Source organism: Oncorhynchus tshawytscha, linkage group LG33, assembly GCF_018296145.1.
Source record: "Oncorhynchus tshawytscha isolate Ot180627B linkage group LG33, Otsh_v2.0, whole genome shotgun sequence".
NCBI lineage: Eukaryota > Metazoa > Chordata > Actinopteri > Salmoniformes > Salmonidae > Oncorhynchus > Oncorhynchus tshawytscha.
Window position 1 is genome coordinate 15,713,320 of NC_056461.1, and position 15,127 is coordinate 15,728,446.

General features: G+C 43.9%; 1 protein-coding gene across 1 annotated transcript in view; it reads right to left on the reverse strand.

Annotated features, from left to right (window-relative positions):
• Positions 1-14,211, reverse strand: part of LOC112214230 (chemokine-like protein TAFA-2) — a 63,848-nt gene extending 49,637 nt beyond the window's left edge. The window contains exon 1 of the mRNA XM_024372831.2: positions 13,694-14,211. The gene's annotated coding sequence lies outside the window, so the exon portion shown is untranslated. The remainder of the gene's footprint in view (positions 1-13,693) is intronic.
• Between the last annotated feature and the right edge of the window lie 916 nt (positions 14,212-15,127).

Sequence of the window (15,127 nt, forward strand, 5' to 3'; positions counted from 1 at the left end):
TCCTCGTACCCATTTTTGTTATTTGTTACATTTAGTGTTTGGAGTATGTTTCGTTCATTGTTATTAAATAACTCCATTACACGCAGTTTGATTCTCCTGCGCCTGACTTCCCTGCCACCTGTACACACGACTCTGACAGAATGTAGTGGAGTAAAAGTTGTCAAAAATATAAATAGTAAAGGTACCACAAAAAACTAGTAAAGTAGTACTTTAAAGTATTTTTTCTTAAGTACTTTACACCACTGCTGTACCATCTGCTTCCAACTCACACTCTCAACCACATAGATCCCCTGAAAGCAGCTCACTTTCCAGCCCACTTTCCAGCTCACACTCTCAAACACATAAATACCCTGAACGCAGCTCACTCTCCAGATCCCAATCATTTGAATTCTGATCACCTGTTCACACACCTGTATGTCATTATCACACACTATTAAGTTCAGTTCTTTGCACCCCATCATTGTGAGGTATTGTTTGCTTTATGACACACTTCTAGTCGGAGCTCTGTTTAATCTTCCTGTGTATGACAGTTTTTGCCTGCGACGCCTTTTGCCTATTCCCTGCCTGTACTTTAGCCTATTGGATTTCCTGTTAGTAACCTATTGCCTGATCTCCCGGATGACGTTACTAGCCTTTTCCCTGCCTGTACTGTTGCCTAGTTTGGACCCCCTGTGTATGATCTTCTGCCTACCCCTGGACCCAGCTACCTGCCTCCTCCTGTGGTCCTTTAATAATAAACACCTGCTGCGCCCTGCGCTTGAAACCAGCTCTCTGTCTCCCATCGTGTTCATTACAGAATACATCACCAAAAACGATAGATGGATTCAGCGGAGCTGCAGCTACGCCTAGCCTGATAGGAGGAACGAATCGATGAACTCTGCGACCTCCTTCGCCAGTTCATTCCTCCTTCACCAATATCAGGTGCCACAGCCTCCTCTCATTCATCTCCCCCATATCCATGCCTAATAAATACGACGGGTTCCCAGGGAAATGTCAAGGATTTCTCATGCAGTGTAACCTGTACATAGACCATCAGCCCGCTGACTTCACCTCTGACAAAGACAGGGTGGACTTCGTCATCTCCCTACTCACAGGCAAAGCTCTGGATTGGGTCACAGCCCTATGGGCCGCTCAAAGTTCTGATCTGTCCTCTGAATCACGTTTCCACGCAGGAGGTGTTCGACCATTCAGTTTCAGGTTGTCACACCGGGGACCTGTTATGTGAGCTGCAACAGGGCCGTCGCTCCACCATTGAGTATGCCCTGGAGTTCCACACCATGGCTGCCGGCAGTGGATGGAGGGAACCAGCTCTCCTTACAGTCTACCAGTGGGGTCTTAATTGGATGTTACAGACCGAACTGGCCTGCAAAGGAGATTTAACGGACCTAAACCAATACATCCAGATGTCCTTATCCATTGGCAACCTACTGGTCTCTCGTCCACCACGGTCTAATGGCCCCGAACCCATGCAACTCGGCCGCGCTCCTCTCACGCCTGCCGAGAGACATCGGAGGTTACGTGAAAGCCTGTGCCTCTATTGTGGAGTAACCACCTACTCAATAGCTGTCCCATTTGCCCCTCACGAAAGGGTGACCAAAACCCCCCCACTTCCGCCCGGGTAAGCATCTCTACGTTTTTGAGTATTACCAAAAGGCAGTTTGGTATCCCGGCTCTTCTTTCTGCAAATGGGGTCACTCAGTTTGTGGAGGGACTTGGGGTCCGCAGGTAAATTCATTGACGAACAATTAGCAAAACAGTTTGTCAAACTACTCCCTGTTAATCCTCCCTTTAGGATTAATGTGCGGACAACCTCTTGGGACTGGTCTTGTGACTCACATGACTAAAAGTATCACCCTTCAGATTGGCCTCCTTCACTCTGAGGTCATTCAGTTAATGGTGTTGTCTTCCTCTAAAGAAGCCCTCATCCTCGGTCACCACTGGCTAACCCTTTTAGACCCTGCCATCTCCTGGCGGCAAGGGGAACTGCTGTCATAGTCTCCCGCCTGTTTTAAGAACTGCTTCAATCTACCCTGTCGAGCCACCTCTATAGAAGGATCGGAGTCTGCCATTCCAACCCACATCCCACCTGTATATGCCCAGTTCCAGAGTGTCTTCAGCAAGAAAAAGGCCTCCATTCTGCCCCCACATTTCCCGGAGGACTGCGCAATCAACCTCCTTTCTGGGGCCTCACCCTCTAAGGGTCGGATCTATCCCATTTCCATTCCAGAGAATGAGGCTATGGACACCTTTATCGAAGAGGCCCTTGACATGGGATTCATCCGTCCATCCACATCTCCGGCTGCATCCAGTTTCTTTTTTGTGAAAAATAAGGATGGTAGTCTCCGTCCCTGCACAGATTACCGACCCCTCAATGACCTTACCATCAAGAATCGCTTCAATCGCCGCACTATAACAAGTTGGACAGGCTACCATCTACTCCAAACTGGACCTACGTAGTGCTTACAACCTGGTCCATATCCGAAGTGGAGATGAGCGGAAGACGGCATTAATCACCGCTAGGGGTTACTACGAATACTACAAATACCTGCTCCCACAGTCTTCCAGTCCTTCATGAATAAAGTTTTCCAGGACATGATCAACCAGTTCCTCATCGTGTACATTGACGATATCTTTATCTACTCTCACTCCATTGCAGAACACGTACAGCATGTGCAACAGGTCCTCCAATGGCTACAGGACCACCGTATGTCGAGGCTGAGAAGAGCGCCTTTCACATTACTACGGTAACCTTCCTAGGTTTTGTGTTGACACCAAGAGGGGTTAACATGGATTAAGGCAAAGTCACGGCCATGCTTAACTGGCCCAAACCTACCACCGTAAAGGAATTGCAACGTTTCCTATGATTTTACAACTACTACGGCTGGTTCATCTGAAACTGCAGCAGCACAACCACAACCACAACCAAGTCAAAAAACCTGTACCCCCTAATGGACCGACACTGCCCTTACTGCATTTGAGACCTTGAAATGCCTCTTCACCTCTGCACCCATCCTTAGGCAGCCAGATCCTACCCTTCCTTTTGTTCTGGAGGTTGATGCATCTAAGGTCGGTGTAGCAGCAGTTCTCTCTCAGCGGGTAGGGACACCTCCCAAATTACACCCATGTTGTTTCTTTTCCAAGAAACTGTCACCCACTGAGAGGAACTGTGATATCGGAAACCGAGAGCTCCTCGCCATTAAGATGGCTATCGAGTGGCGTCACTGGTTAGAGGGAGCTCATCACCCATTCCTTGTCCTTACCGACCACCTCAGTTTGGAGTACTTAAGAAGTGCTACGAGGCTCAACACCAGACAGGCTCGCTGGGCACTCTTCTTCACCCGATTCAACTTCACTGTCACCTATCTGCCTGGCAAAAAATGTGAAGGCAGATTCCTTCTCCTGTCTATATGACTCCCCTTCAACTAACCCAGCTCCCAAGCCCATCCTGCCTCCGGTTCTCCAAGATGTGCCTACTCTTCCCCCTTCCGCATCTACCTAATGCCATGGAAATGGCTGAGTGCATGTTCCAACGGGTGTTTCGTCAGTATGGGATCCCAGAAGACATCATTTCGGAGACCCCAGTTCGTCTCCAGGGTGTGGCGAGCCTTCTGCGACCGACTGGGGGTCTCCATCAGCCTATCCTCCGGATACCATCCCCAAACCAATGGGCAGACGGAACGCCTGAATCCAGGAATTAGGGAAGTACCTAAGCCAGCACTGCACCCATCAACCACACGAGTGGAGTCACTATCTAGCCTGGGCCGAATAAGAACAGAACTCCCTGGTGCATATCTCACTCCTTTTCAGTGTGTCCTCGGATACCAACCCCCCATGTTCCCATGGGAGACAGAGTCTGGAACTGTGCCTGCCGTTAGAGTGGTTTCGACGGAGTGAGCAGGTTTGGGAGACCGCAGATTTGCACCTACATCAAGCTTCCCTCTCTCAGAAACGGTTCGCTGACCGGCGTTGCCGACCTACTCAACTCTTCCACCCTGGGCAACGTGTGTGGCTCTCCACCCAGGACATCCGGCTTCATGATCCCTGCAAAAAGTTTAGTCCTCGGTTCATAGGTCCCTTCAAAATAACACCGCATCAATCCTGTCACCTACCATCTCCAGTTGCCCCACCATTACCGGATCTCCTCATTCTTCCACGTGTCCCTTGACATCGGTGGTGCACCAGCTTGTGCGGTCCAAGCCCTCCTTGACTCCAAGCGCCTGGGTGGTCGCATCCACTACCTGGTGGTTTGGGAGGGGTATGGACCCGAAGAACGGTCCTGGGTCTCAGGGCATCCTCGACCCAGCCATGATCCTGGCTTTCCACCATAACCGTCCTGACTGCCAAGCTCCACGTTCCCGGGGGAGGCCCCCTGGGTACTATAACGTCTGCTTCCAACTCACACTCTCAAACACATAGATCCCCTGAATGCGGCTCACTTTCCAGCCCATTCTCCAGCTCACACTCTCAAACACATATCGATCCCTGAACGCAGCTCACTCTCCAGATCCCAATCACCTGAATTCTGATCACCTGTTCACACACCTGTATGTCATTATCACACACTATTTAGTGTTTTTGCACCCCATCATTGTGAAGTATTGTTTGTTTTGTGACACACTTCTAGTTGGAGCTCTGTTTTTCCTGTAATTTAATCCTCCCGTGTGTGATAGTGAGACCCCGTGTATGATAGTGAGACAGGGACAGAAGTGGCTTTGGAACATGTCTCTGAATGCCCGGACTTGAACCCGATCGAACATCTCTGGAATTACCTGAAAATAGCTGTGCGGCGATGCTTCCCATCCAACCTGACAGACCTGACATGATCAACAAGTGGATCTCCCACCAACACAATGACTCCAAGCGCACATCAAAATCCACAGAAATGGTTCATTGAAGACACCTATCTTTTAGAGATTTTATTTTGATTACTTGTTTTTTTCCTCTGATCAATTGTAGAGGTATAATAAAAAATGGAAGGTTATCACTAAGCAATGGACCCTGGGACAGAACACCCGCCTTTGCAACTGGATCCTGGTCTTCCTGATGGGCTTGGCCCCAGGTGGTGAGGGTAGGCAACAATACATCTGCCACGCTGACCCTTCACAAGGGGCCCCCACAGGGGTAGGTGGTTAGTTCCCTCCTGTACTCCCTGTTCACCCACGACTGCGTGTTCCGTACACGACTCCAACACCCCGCCTGATCACCAATGAGACAGCCTATAGGGAGGAGGTTAGAGACCTAGTAGTGTGGTGCCAGGACAACAACCTCTCCCTTAACGTCAGCAAGACAAAGGAGCTGATCGTAGAATACAGGAAATGGAAGGCTGAGCATGCCCTCATTCACATCAACAGGGCATTAGTGGAGCGGGTCAAGAGTTCCAAGTTCCTCTGTGTCCACAACACTAAGGATCTATCATGGTCCAAACACACAAACACAGCCTTAAAGAGTGCACTACAACGCCTCTTCCCCCTCGTGAAGAGGGCACGACCACACCTCTTCCCCCTCGAGGCTGTAAAGATTTGCCGTGGGCCCTCAGATCCTCAAAGTTCTACAGCTACACCACCACTTGGTATTGCAACTGCTTGGTATCCGACCGCAAGGCGCTAAAAAGGGTAGTGTGTACGGCCCAGTACATTGCTGGGGCGGAGCTCCCTGCCATCCAGGACCTCTATACCAGGCGGTGTCACAATTTTTATCCAAAGACTTCAGCCACCCAAGCCACAGACTATTCTCACTGCTACCGCATGGCAAGTGGTACCATTGTACCAAGTCTGGAACCAACAGGACCCTGAACAGCTGCTACCCCCAAGCCATAAGACCTCTAAACAAGACGGCTAAATACCTAATCAGATGGTTATCAGGACTAAATGCATTGACCCTTTTTTGCACCAATTCTCTTGCACTGACTCTATGGACACACACTGGCCACTACCCAAACATTCATACATACAGTACTTACACTGACACCCCAAAACACACACAATACTTACGCCCACACACATGCATACTGACGCCCCACACACACACACACACACTCACTGCTGCTGTTGTCTATTATCTATCCTGTTGCCTAGTCACTTTACTCTTACCTATACTGTATGTAGAGTACAGGGCTACCTCAATTACCTCGACTTGGTACTTCTATTCCCTGTAGAAAGCCATGTTATTGTTCCACTCCTTGTATATAGCCATGTTATTGTTCTACTCCCTGTATATAGCCATGTTATTGTTCTACTCCCTGTATATAGCCATGTTATTGTTCTACTCCCTATATATAGCCATGTTATTGTTCTACTCCCTGTATATAGTCATGTTATTGTTCTACTCCCTGTATATAGCCATGTTATTGTTCTATTCCCTGTATATAGCCATGTTATTGTTCTGTATATAGCCATGTTATTGTTCCACTCCTGTATATAGCCATGTTATTGTTCTACTCCTGTATATAGCCATGTTATTGTTCTACTCCTGTATATAGCCATGTTATTGTTCCACTCCCTGTATATAGCCATGTTATTGTTCTACTCCCTGTATATAGCCATGTTATTGTTCTACTCCCTGTATATAGCCATGTTATTGTTCTACTCCCTGTATATAGCCATGTTATTGTTCCATGTTATTGTTCTCCCTGTATATAGCCATGTTATTGTTCCACTCCCTGTATATAGCCATGTTATTGTTCTACTCCCTGTATATAGTCATGTTATTGTTCTACTCCTTGTATATAGCCATGTTATTGTTTCACTCCTTGTATATAGCCATGTTATTGTTCTAATCCCTGTATATAGCCATGTTATTGTTCTACTCCCTGTATATAGCCATGTTATTGTTCTACTCCCTGTATATAGCCATGTTATTGTTCTACTCCCTGTATATAGCCATGTTATTGTTCTACTCCCTGTATAGAGCCATGTTATTGTTCTAATCCTTGTATATAGCCATGTTATTGTTCTACTCCCTGTATATAGCCATGTTATTGTTCTACTCCCTGTATATAGCCATGTTATTGTTCCACTCCCTGTATATAGCCATGTTATTGTTCTAATCCCTGTATATAGCCATGTTATTGTTCTACTCCCTGTATATAGCCATGTTATTGTTCTACTCCCTGTATATAGCCATGTTATTGTTCTACTCCCTGTATATAGCCATGTTATTGTTCCACTCCCTGTATATAGCCATGTTATTGTTCTACTCCCTGTATATAGTCATGTTATTGGTCTACTCCTTGTATATAGCCATGTTATTGTTTCACTCCTTGTATATAGCCATGTTATTGTTCTAATCCCTGTATATAGCCATGTTATTGTTCTACTCCTTGTATATAGCCATGTTATTGTTCTACTCCCTGTATATAGCCATGTTATTGTTTCACTCCTTGTATATAGCCATGTTATTGTTCTTCTCCCTGTATATAGCCATGTTATTGTTCTACTCCCTGTATATAGCCATGTTATTGTTCTACTCCCTGTATATAGCCATGTTATTGTTTCACTCCTTGTATATAGCCATGTTATTGTTTCACTCCTTGTATATAGCCATGTTATTGTTTCACTCCTTGTATATAGCCATGTTATTGTTTCACTCCTTGTATATAGCCATGTTATTGTTTCACTCCTTGTATATAGCCATGTTATTGTTTCACTCCTTGTATATAGCCATGTTATTGTTTCACTCCTTGTATATAGCCATGTTATTGTTTCACTCCTTGTATATAGCCATGTTATTGTTTCACTCCTTGTATATAGCCATGTTATTGTTTCACTCCTTGTATATAGCCATGTTATTGTTTCACTCCTTGTATATAGCCATGATATTTTTTACATGTTATTTTTATTCCTTATTCACTGTGTATTCCGTTTTATCTTATTTTTAACTCTGCATTGTTGGAAAAGGACCTGTAAGTAAGCCTCTACAAAGCATGTTACAAATACAAATGTATTTTACTTGAACAGGAATTAAGCTATCTGCTAAACTATTTGCACTGCATAGTTATGTTGAAGGTATGTGTGATGCCAGACATTTGTAAAGGGTGCTAGTCTAAATCTCTAGTCAGGTATTGACAGCCTGGAGGTTGTGATGTCACCTTGTCTTTGACCCAAAGACAGCAATTGCCTCCAGGATCTATAACCTTGGCTTTAGCTCAAAGGATTAATGCTGTCAGTTCTGAAGAGCCAGAGACCTACTGGTAAACAACAGTTTGATGTAGCTACAGATTTGCCCCACAAACCAACAAAAAGCAACGAAAAGAGTTTTCTTCCTACTGTCAAAAGTGTATTGGTATTTGTGGCGACTTCTCTGGGCCTTGCTGGCAAGCTGTGTGAAGGCCGCATGTTTTTAAGCCACTGGGCCACACGCAGAGCCCTGCTAAGACCCTGCAGGAGAGATAAAACGGCCTTGGTGGGGAAAAGGCGGACGCAGACCAGCGGTGTGAAACAGGATCACAGACGGCTGGAGGACGGCCCATGAAGAAGGAGGGGGTGGAAGAGGGGGAGGAAGGGGATGTGAGAGCCACCGCACCAGAAGAGAAGGATTCTGGGACAGCAATGGCTGCCAGCCATCTTCGGAGACAATCACAAGTCTAGAGAAAGGGAGAGGTTATAGATACAGTATGTTCGATTGGTGTGCACACATGGAGTCCGCATGTAATGAGCATGGAATCCGTAACGAAGCATCCCACTGAGCACTGACGTCAATTCAACGTCTAGTTTTGATTTACATTTGGTTGAGTTGTCAACTAACGTGAATTCAACCAAACACCCTGTCATTAGATTTAGGTTAAAAGTTGGGTGAAAAAAATACGAAATTCCCTTACACTGATGACTTTTTGAAAATCCAATCAGTTTTTCACATTGCTTCAATGTCATCACATTTCATTTTTGGTTAAAAGTACGTGGAAACATGGTCAACAACATGGAACTTAGAAGAGCATCAAGTTCAATAACCTACTGTTTTATAATTGTGTAAGTAATGTTGTCTGTGAGTCTAAAAAGGTAGCGGCCTCACATCTCAATTGCTGAAACCGAATGTCGACAACGGCAAAGACCTTCTCGGCCACCCACTTAAAACCATCACCATCCACAGTAAACAGACGATTCACAGGGCCAGTTTGATAGGCCAATGTGGTACCCTTTAGTCAGTAGAACACACAACCAGGAAGTGACTCAAAGCATGGTGAAATGCTCTATATTTCACAATAGCTAATCCTACTTTAAACCTCTTTCCTCCTACTAAATTGAAACCACCACTTATAGAAGCATGTTATGCACAACACAGTGCCAAACAGCTGTGCTTCACTCTGTATTATTTCATGTTGAAATATACAATGTACCTCTCCAGAGACAAGAGGGGAAAGAGAGAATGAGAGAGAGATAATAAAAGAGTGAGAGAGCGCAAAAGAGATGGAGAAGGCAGAGAGATGCGAACATTGTCGAAAACACCACGGACAATGTGTTAAATTGGAAAAGGAACAAAGCCTTCCGCCTCTAAACAAAGACTAACGAAGGCGGACATGATGCTAACGAACGCATCCGCACGGCATTGGCAAATGGATCCTGAGAGGACCTATCAAAACCCTGGCACTACAGTGCCAAAGCCCACAAATGGAAGATTGGATAGAGAGCAAGGGGGAGAGAGTAGGAGAGAGGGAAATAACATCTATGAGGTGTATGTTAAGAGTGTGTGTGGGGGGGTTGTGTTAGATAGGGAAGGTGGTGAGGGGCGGGACTTGCTGTTATTTTGGCATTTCTGCTCTCTTATTTATTCTGCGGCTGGTGAATTTGTTTAAACTCCAATTGGAAAAGGCTGATCAAAAAGAATGGGGCAGGCAGAGAAAGAGGGGGAAAAAGCCCTCGCTTCTGACTTACATCAAACGCAGGCACAGCGGGTGCCAATCAACGACCAATTTTTTTCATACATTTCTATAGTTTCTGGAGAAAGGAGCGAGAGCTTGGCCTCTGAAGTCTTTTGTTTTGATCACAAAGAAAATGGAGCCCAGAACAGTCGAGAGCTACAGTATAGGTTCTCTCTTTGCGGAGTAATATAAAATGTATCACATTACAATGTCTTTCAAGTGACACCACGGATATGTCACAATGATATTAAAAGTTGTGACAAAAGTACTTAAGGTCATAGGCTACATCTATTTAGTTTGTCTGTGTGTCCTTCTGAAGGATATTCTACCCATGTAATCTAGGCCTGATTAGAGAAATTGTCTACTAGATTAAATCCAAAATGTATTGATTTTATAGAATCACCATTAGGACTATAGGTCATGTACCTGTGACCCTTATCAATCTGTGACCGTGGAATGAGTTTTACAGCTCAGAAATGTCAGCTGAACCACCAAAACTAAACATCAGCACGTCGTCAAAAGGTTGCTGTCAGTGAACTAGGAGAAGGGTTCCCAATCTTGTTTTGCATCCGGGACACCTTTTGTGATAGCAAATATATCAGGGAAACTCTCAGAATACCAGAACACAACTCATATTTAGAGTGTGACTAAAATAGCATACAAGCAGTTTTACTATGACTTCTGCAGTGCATGGCCAGACTAATCAAGTCTCGGACCCTGAGAAAGAACATTTTACATTCTCTGGAATCAGAGAGAACAATTTTCAGTTTTAAAGCTAATTTCTTGCAATTCTACACATTTTGCCATAGGGCCGAGTAAAAGAGCTGTCACGCCCTGGCCATAGAGAGGCTTTTATTCTCTATTTTGGTTAGGCCAGGGTGTGACTAGGGTGGGCATTCTAGTCTCTTTATTTCTACGTTTTGGCCAGGTATGGTTCTCAATCAGGGACAGCTGTCTATCGTTGTCTCTGATTGGGAATCATACTTAGGCAGCCTTTTTCCCACCTGTGTTTTGTGGGTAGTTATTTTCTGTTTAGCTGCCTGACAGAACTGTGCGCTTTAATGTTTCTACTTTGTTATTTTGTTGCGGTGTTCAGTTTAATAAATATGAACGCCTACCACCCTGCTCCTTGGTCTCCTTCTTCAACCCACGAGAGTCGTGACAAGAGCTGCAGTTTTAAAGCTTAAATTACACTGAATTATGTTCAAAACAACATTTTGGGGGAATACAAGAAGAATTGAGTAGAAAAAAATGGTAAATGATGGAGTACTGTGGATACAAATATCCCTGTGAGCCTCCCATGCCCATGTTGGGCATCTAAAAGGTTAAGAACAGAAATTGTGGATGAATAATATTACATTGTATTGTACCCTCTAAACTTTTTCCACGCATCTCGTACAAAATTCATTAAATGGTTCTTGCTAGCAATATACATAAAAGGGTATTTAAAAAAATATATATATAGACATATATTGAGGTCTTGCAATAGACCCCCTGCAGTATCTCCTCAGACTCCACTTTGGGAACCCCTGAACTCAGATGGCTCATTGACTCTTACTGAAAGGTCAAGCCAGACACTACAGAAAAGCTCCAGAGGGACTTGAACCACAATGGTTTATGGGTTAATATAGCAGCAGGTCAATGTAGGGTTCATAACCGACCAATAAGACATTTTGCTCATTTAAAGGCCTAATCTGTCATTTCAACAGCCTAACCCCTGCCACTTTATTTGATCAAATAAAGGAATGAGCTGAGGGAAATGTAACCACTCTCAAATTCATAGATGGATGGATCAATGGTAATGCCCTGAATGGGAAAGGGCACAGTACACACCAGGGATGTGACATTGGAGAATCATCATCCGGCTCTGGCCAGACAGCTGCAGACAGTTGGCACCAGGTCACCCAGCTGGAGAGGGCATTCCTCTGTGATATGTCCCCTCACAGTGTAGCCAGTCTGATAAGAGCCAGGGATGTGCCCATCAATTGTCTGTCTGAGGGAGTTGAGGCAGTTATCAGTAGATGTTATTGATGTTGATTAACTACTATGCATGCACCTGTGTGTGCGTGTTCACTAACGTGCGTGTTCGTCCTCCTGCGAGTGCAAATTCTTCCTGTCTTTGAAATCCGTATGCCCTCTCCCTGAGGTGTAATATAATTGTCACTGGTGACAAATGCTCATGTCATCTGATTAACAATGTCAGTGTGAGACGAGATGAGCAGGAGAGATACAAATATGGGATATTTTAAGAAGTAGCAGCCTGACAAACAGCTTAGATATTCTACTGACTGAGATTTATGATAGTGTCATACCTGAACACCACAATGCTCTTCAGACTCCACATTTACTTGATATAATTTATAGTGTATCATGGTATGTATCAAGGCTGTCATTAGCTTGCCATGGCTGCCAGTAGGATGAGACCACATTTTGAAGTCCATTTCATACCAAGCCTCTCAGTAAATCTTTACGCTGCTGGTGGTGATGCAAGAACACCTCGTGCCTCTGAATTGGTATGGAGGGGTGTAAGGTGCAGGCACACATAAAAATAGAAAGAGACAGACAACCTATTTGATTGAAAAGCCAGGTTTTGATAAGACCAAAACACATTTGGCTTCTCCACAGTGAGAGAGCATGTTTGTAGTTTTGCATCCCTGTTGTTTTTAAATGCTATCATAGATTTTAGTTGGCTTACATAAATCCCCTATGCTTTTGTTCTGGTATACTGTCTTGGGTGGAACAGCTAGTCATTAGGTTGCATGACTATCCAGAGGACACACTTGCCCTTCTGATGCTTTTAGCCTGTGAATTTACAAGCCTATTTAGTATTGGACCTTGACAGTGGACCAATGTTGAAGCAGCAACTCTGACTTGTATGGCAGCCCACTGAATAAACAATGGTTGCACTGTCGGCAGACCAATGGATGTCTGTGCATAAAATGAGTGGATGGAGAATCACCATATATGGTTTTCCCTTATTAACGGCCCCAACTAATTTGACAGTTGAACCATATTTAGGGGACATAAGGATTAAGGGATGTCTAATTTGTAATTATAATCTAAATAGTTACAATGATGCCAGACATTTCAGTGGTTAAACTTTTGATCTAGAGAAAATAAATAATGAGCGGATGCTGTTAGCATAAATGCTGGTCCACACATCATTCGAGGTGCACTTTCTCGAGATGAGGGCGATTGACTGGCAATTAAACTCGTGCTGTGAGCTAGTATGATCAACATCAAGACTAAAACGAACCCAGTCATTATCGCGTTAATTATTTCAGACCTGATTGGATATTGATGAGATTCAAGTTAAGAACTTCTTGAGATTGCCCACTGGGGGAAAAAAGTGGTTGAATCAACATTGTTTCCACATCATTTCAACAATAACAAATGTGATGACGTTGAATCAAGGTGGAAAACTGATTTGATTTGATTTGATTTGATTTGATAGGATTTGCAAAAAGTAATTGACTAAGGAAAGGTCCTCTTTTTTTCACCCAACTTTGAACCTAAATCCAATGACATGGTGACATTGTTTATTTCACATTGAATTCAAGTTAGTTGACAACTCAATCAACTGTAAATCAAAACTAGATGTTGAAATGGCATGTGCCTAGAAGGTGAGCTCCTTGTAGACTAATTGTCTTGTAGCACGCAATAAAAAAATGATTGACTGCGCACACTAAAGAAAAAAAGTGTCAGTAGCTAGGATGCCTCATTGACTCTTACTGAAAGGTCAAGCCAGACACTACAGAAAAGCTCCAGAGGGACTTGAACCACAATGGTTTAAAGGGCGCACAAAATTGACCAAGTATACTAAAATCATGATTTTCATACCTGCTGCCCGCTACCTTCGCGCCCTCCAAATGTTTTAAGGTTGCCCTTTAATCCATCGGCACTGCTACAATCCAGCGGTGCGTCTGTCCGCGGGCGACATCAGCACAGCCTAGATTTGTGTAGGACTGGTCCAATATTGCTTGACACAGTGATAGATATCCGAAAATTAAATCCACGCGCACACAAACGCAACACTGCTCGTTTTCTTGGAACAAATACTTAACTGTAGATTGATAGAGCACATAAAATTATTCAGTGCTTTCTCTTCCTCTTATGCTTTCTGATAGAGTCAGACTATGTATTGTCCAACGTGTGAATACACTGTCATTATTGTTTCCCAGTCTTAACCGAGTGTGATCACCCTTGAAGTGAGAGAAAATAAAATATCATATAAAATTTAGTAATAAACTCAAAATTGAAGTGAAATTGTCCCGACTTCTGCCTCAGTTGCGGCACCAGTCTGTATTCCACTGAGTTCCATCAGAGACTGACTGCATGCACGCCGTGCGCACTAACTTATTATCATACAGACACCTACCGACCGCAGCGCTCATCACAGACTCTGGAATAACCCATCATAGTGGCACACAAGGCCACTAACACCATCAATCGCCACTGGCGTAAACACACTAATAAGCCTACATTGGTCAATCACATTAAGGGACTACACCAAAATATCTTTGCTCAGTTTTACGCAAATACGATCAATGGGAATTTCGATTCATGACATTGAACTGCATCATGTCGTTAAATATGATTTTTGAAAGTTGTAGGAGACATGACATCATAGCCTAGGAGTAATATTTGCATTGGTCTATTAACGTGCAAGATTTAATTTAACTTTGGCAGATGTGAGCCTTAGGGGACAGTTTTGCACAAATAGATATATTGTATACCTTTTAATTGTCATGTGGGAACAGGTGTGTTTGGATATCGCACAGACTTAATTAAATGAACCTCTTAAAAGGCCCAGTGCAGGCAAAAACGTGATTGTCGTGTGTGTATATATATATATATATCCACACTGAGGTTGGAATAATACTGTGGAATTGTGAATGAGAAATTGCTCTTTGCTAAGAAGTAATTTTGACCATTATAATTTTAAACAAAATCACAGTAAGGGACCTAATTGTTACCCAGAAACGATTTGATATTGAGATAAAAATGGCTGCACTGGATGCACACAGTAGAGCTGGACTTGGACTCCAGTGCAGGGAACTATGTTGGTTTTACAGTCAGAAGTGGTGCAGCATTGCCACCATGTGGATTGTTTCAGAATAAGTTCCAAACTTCACGTTGGCAGTAAAAAAAAAAAAATCAATCACCATACATTTAGCCTACATATCACTTAATTCAATCGTTTCAGGAATGATTGCTAGACTTAGGCTTCAAGCAATAAGGTCAGATGCATTTTTAAGAGATCAGCCATACAAA